Below are 6,000 nucleotides of genomic sequence, written 5' to 3'. Positions count from 1 at the left end.
GTGCCGCCTTCTGAGTGAGAAGGGGTCGTATTCTCCTGATGTTGTAGAGCGTGTATCTACAGGATCATGTCGTCGCTGCGATGTTGGCAGTCAGGGAGAGTTGGGAGTCAAGTGTCACGCCGAGGTTCCTGCCACTCTGAGTGGGCGTTAACACGGAGTTGCCGAAGTTAACGGTCAGGTCCTGAGTGGGCAAGGTTTTTCCAGGGAAGAAAAGTAGTTCGGTCTTGTCGGGGTTGATCTTGAGGTGATGAGCGCACATCCACTGGGAGATGTCAGTCAGACATGCAGAGATCTGTGCCGCCAGGATCAGAAATCTAACCTAAAAAATGTGCTGCACTCCACAGAAATATGTCCTGTTCCCCATGCTATACACACTGTTGACCTTCCACTGTGCTGCTTAACAAAAGGAGAATACCTTCCTCAACATGGTTGCCAGCCCAACAGTCATCGGTATGACTGTTGGTCTGGCATTTGCATGAAATATTCTCGCCATACTTTCTAGTTGATTGGCCTTGTATGAGCCATACATCGGGTTTTGATTATTCTTTTGTACTATTCTTTCCTTCTACATTGTTTGTATGTGTGCGTGTGGTGTGACGTCATTTGTATCCACGACACCGTAAGGGGGTGTGGTGTGTATATTAGTGTGTGTCTGTTCAACAATGCACTGTACTATTTTCAGGTGGAAATACAAATTATAAAAGAGCGCTATGTCTTAACGTCATTAGCAGATATTTTTTGTGATTTATTGGATTTTTTGTAAATGGAAAATGGAGTTGAATGACACCAGCCAAGTCGAGAAAAGACAAATAACACTTACACCCAAAGCCTTTGAGCAAAATGGGAAACGCTCCAAGTAGAACGCCAAGTAAAAATAAGAAAGATTAAAGGTGCAATAAGAGAAATTAAAACCCTAATGCGAAGGGCGGATAATGCTGAAAAAATACGGTCATGCCTTGATAATGTATCAAGCTTGTTTAAAGTAGCAAGTCATCTTCATGGTGTTGTGGCTTCTATGCTCCCACCTGAAGAACAAGAAAAACAAAACGCTTGGTTTGTCAGTATTGAAGAACATACAATTGCTTTTGTAGAGGAGACCAATAAATGGCGGCTTGAGGTGCCAGACGCATCAGAAGAGTATGTTGTCGCACCATGTTTAGGATCTGTTCCCAACAATAAGGCAGGTATTGTGGAAAATGTAGTAGATCACATTAGACCGATTGATAGTGTTTCTAACGTATCAGTGAAGTCAAAGAGGCGCAGTTCAGTAGTAAGGAAATCTATGTCCACTACTTCATCAGCCAGATTTAGGGCTGAGGCTGAGATAGCTGCTCTTATGGCTCGTCAAAGAATGCTGAGTCAGAAACATGCCCTGGAAGAACAGCAGGAACTATTGAGAAAGAGAAAGGAGGAGCTGGACCTGGACACGGAGCTATCGGCATCTATGGCTAAAGTGAGTGTGTTCAAGGCTTCAGAAGGATCCTGTGTGTCTAATGTTTCCGTAAAATCAGATGGGATGAACTCTTATTTGGAAAGAGGAGAAGAAACACAGTTAAGACCTGATGCTGTCAAATTCGTGCCTGAGTTCAACACCCAACCATGGGATACAGAGGCTGGAGGTGAAGCTTTGCTTTCAGGTTATTCTGCTGTGAGGCCTAAGACACACAACAGAATGGAGCCGCCTGCTGCTGTTACCCGGCCCGGTCGGTCTGCTTTGCTTTCTCTGGCCACTGCTGCGACTGGTGTTGGTATGTCCACTCTTTCAGGAGGTGCTTCTTATCCACCAGTTACTCACATTCAATCTGGAGCTGCACCCGTGACAGTGAATAATTCTGATCAGCATTTTCTCACAGTTTTGGAAAGACAAAATCAAATTACATCTTTATTGGTTGAACAACAGTCACTTTTTCTCTTACCTAAGCGAGACCTACAGGTTTTTGATGGAGATCCTATGGAGTATCAAACCTTCATAAGAGGATTTGAACACAACATTGAAGCTAGAACACAATGTCAAAAGGACTGTTTGTGTCACCTCGAGCAGTATACGAGAGGTCAGCCCAGGGATTTGGTCCGTAGCTGTCAACATCTGCCTCTGTCTCGTGGATACACTAAGGCAAGGTCACTACTTCAAGAACATTTTGGCGATCCATTCAAAGTAGCCTCCGCTTATATGGATAAGGTGCTTTCATGGCCAATGGTAAAGCTGAATATATCGAGGCTTTGCAGGCGTATAGTCTAATGTTACAGGAATGTTGGACTTCCATCGGGACTGCCGCAAAAGATCTGGATGTACCTACGAATATGCAAAGCATTGTGGAAAAGCTGCCTTATAAGTTGCGGGATCATTGGAGAAGTGTGGCCGGTGATATTCAGGAGAAGTTTCACCGTAGAGCTACATTTTTCGGACATTGTGGAGTTTGTTGAGAGGCAAGTCAAGATAGCAAGTGACCCTCTTTTTGGAAATATACAAGATACACCTGTGACAGGAAGAAAGGAATTAAAAATAGTCAAGTTGCACTCTCAAACTGGTTCAAAGGCTAGAGGCAGTTTTGCCACTACCATAACACCTGCTGAGAAGAAAGAAGAGAAGAACTCGCTTGTGAAAGTTTGTTTGTTCTGTGGAGCTGGTCATTCGTTGGATGTTTGTCTTTCTTTAGATAAAAAGACACAAGATGAAAATTTGTCTTTTTTGAAGGAGAACCGTATGTGCTTTGGATGTCTGTGCGTTGGGCACATGAGTAAAGATTGCAGAAAACGTCTAATATGTAGAGTATGCAATTATAGACACCCCACGTTGTTGCATCCGGGGAGTACTGCCTCGTTTTGTACAGAGCGGATCATGAACCGGCTCAATCTTACAGGGAAGAAGCTCGGAATACTCCTTAGAACTATGGGGCAGGAGAAGGTGGTGGAAAGTTACAAGTTGTCAGACTTGGAAGAACTTCGTGGGCGGTGAACGTGAATTGAGGCATGCCTTTGAAAATCTGAATCATGACCTTATAAATGATGTACTGTTGCAAAAGGGTGTTAAATGGGTTTTCAATCCCCCAGCAGCATCACACCATGGAGGCGTTTGGGAAAAATTAATTCGGTCAGTTCGTAGAGTGCTGAACTCTGTCTTTAAAACTCAGACCCTTGATGAAGAAAGCTTGGCAACGGTATTTTGTGAGGCTGAAGCGATTGTTAACAGTCGTCCAATAACAAAAGCATCTACAGATCCCCAAGATTTGGAGGCATTGACTCCTAATCATCTGCTTCTGCTTAAATCACGGCCGTTATTGCCTCCAGGAGTGTTCAGGGAGGAGGATGTTTATTCCCGTCGTCGCTGGAGACAGGTTCAGTACCTGTCGGACTTGTTTTGGAAGCGCTGGGTAAAGGAGTACCTTCCTGGACTTCAGGAGCGCCAGAAGTGGAATTCCGTTTCAGGAGATCTGGTGGTGCTAGTGGATGATATGGCTCCTCGCAATACTTGGATTACAGGAGGAATTGTGGATACTATTCCGGACAAAAATGGATTGGTGCGACGTGTACAGATAAAAACTAAAACCAGTTATCTGAACCGACCAATAACTAAAGTCTGCCTTCTGCAAGAAGCAGAGGGGCAGTGAAGATCTTTTGGATACCTCGTACATGAACATCGACATCAAAGGACTTGAAGAGGACTGAATGTTCACTTTGCATTTTGATTGATGTCTGTCTCCCACTAGGTGAATTGGCTGGTCAATTATTACTATGAAATAATTTGGGGCCGGAATGTAGGAGCCATACATCGGGTTTTGATTATTCTTTTGTATTATTCTTTCCTTCTACATTGTTTGTATGTGTGCGTGTGGTGTGACGTCATTTGTATCCACGACACCGTAAGGGGGTGTGGTGTGTATTTTAGTGTGTGTCTGTTCACCTGTGGTGGCGGGTTGTTTGGAGCATGGCTGCAGGGTGAGAATGGGGAAAAACGTTCTTTTGACAGTCATCGTCATCGTCACTGTCATCTTCACCGGGTACCATCACTAGGAGTTATTATTTTTAATAACTCCATAGTTTTGCAGCATACTGTAGACATTAAACACATCCTCCCCGTCATGTAATGTTGTCTGTGAGTGGATACTCCTTTTGATGGACACTTCCCTTTCACCAATGAAAAGCAGCGTTTTTTCTGCTCTTTTGAGACCAGTACAACCTCGTCAAATGTAATGTTTAGGACACGTGTAAAAGATGTAGGCCTAAATAATACAAAAAAGTAAATGGATTGATCGGTAGATTCACCAGATGTTGGTAACAACCCAAGTAATACATACATTTCTTCATGTTTTCAATATGTGTCATTTCACATTATTACACATAACTTTATTTCTGAACTTCTTTGTTTTGGTTTCTGTTTGTATGTATTACTTGGGTTGTTACCAACATCGCCAACATCGGGTGAAAATTTCATGTCAAAAGCTCCTTTGGAAATATATTTACTGAGAAAAATTGTGACGTGTTCAATACTTATTTCACCCACTGTATGTGTGTGTGTAAAAGTGAATATATATAAAATATAATAAAGAGGGCTGTTTTACATGGTCATTCTTCCACTTAGTAGTGTTCCAACAGTAGTGTTGAGATTAAAATATATATATTTATTAGGGCTGTCAAATGATTAAAAATTATAATCAAATTAATCAGGATTTTCAGTGGATTAATCATTAATCATTATTTGCAATTACACCTTAATCCTAACCATTTTTTCTTTCTGAAATGCATACTAAAGATAAATAACAGGACACAGATACATAATTATCATTATTATTATCATCATTATTATTTTTTACATAAATACATGTTATTGATATTTGACTTGGTTTAATTCATTCCAGAAAATAATCAAATCACTGTTATTTGATAAGTTACAGACTGATTTCCCTGCATGGCTCTAGAAGACAGGTAGGGACTCTTGACCTGCCGGTACACGTTGATCGAACCATTTGAATCAGTTAGAACGCACACAAACACCCAGGAGTTATAGACTGATTTCCCTGCATGGCTCTAGAAGGGTCTTGAGCCTCTGCAGTTTATCCCACTCTGCTGCGGTCGGCAAAACAAGTTTGTGCTGCTGATGGTCAAGGGCTGCGATGACCAGACATGTCAACCCTCCCGATGTTTCCAGGAGACTCCCGAATTTCAAAGCCCCTCCCGAAAATCTCCCGGACCGACCTTACTCCCGAATTTCTCCCGATTTCCACCCGAACAACAATATTGCTGCACCACCCGTCACTGGGCGCGCCGTTTCAGACCGAACAATAATAAAAGTTACACCTTGAAGTCAAGTGCGGCATTTAGAACGGAGACTGGCGCTGCAAAGAAAACCGCTAGTTGCTCTCACTGGAGCGGTTTGCAGCCGAGTGTGAAGTGGTTGGGATGAGGATTAGCACCTCCAAATCTGAGGCCATGGTTCTCAGCAGGAAACCAATGGATTGCCTACTCCGGGTAGGGAATGTGTCCTTACACCAAGTGAAGGAGTTCAAGTACTTTGGGATCTTGTTCATGAGTGAGGGGAAGATGGAGTGTGAGTTTGACCGGAGAATCGGAGCAACAGGAGCGGTATTGCACTTGCTTTACCGCACCATTATAACGGAAAGAGAGCTGAGCCGGAAGGCAAAGCTCTCGACATAACGGTAAATCTTCACTACCCACAAACTACCCTCATCTATGGTCATGAAGGATGGGTCATGACCTTTCGAAACTCGATCACAGGTACAAGCGGCCGAAATGGGATTCCTCAGGACGAAGCTCAGCCATTTGTGAGGAACTCGGAGTAGAGCCACTGCTCCTTTGCGTTGAAAGGAGCCAGTTGAGGTGGTATGGGCATCTGGTAAGGATGCCCACGGACGCCTCCCTATGGAGGTGTTCCAGGCACGTCCAGCTGGGAAGAGGCCTCGTGGAAGACCCAGGACTAGGTGGAGAGATTATGTCTCTGCACTGGCCTGGGAACGCCTTGGGATCTCCCAGTTAGAGCTGGTA

The sequence above is a fragment of the Pungitius pungitius genome, chromosome 16 (genome assembly GCF_949316345.1).
Source record: "Pungitius pungitius chromosome 16, fPunPun2.1, whole genome shotgun sequence".
In the NCBI taxonomy this organism is placed as follows: Eukaryota; Metazoa; Chordata; class Actinopteri; order Perciformes; family Gasterosteidae; genus Pungitius; species Pungitius pungitius.
Note: the sequence above shows the minus strand (reverse complement) of the source record.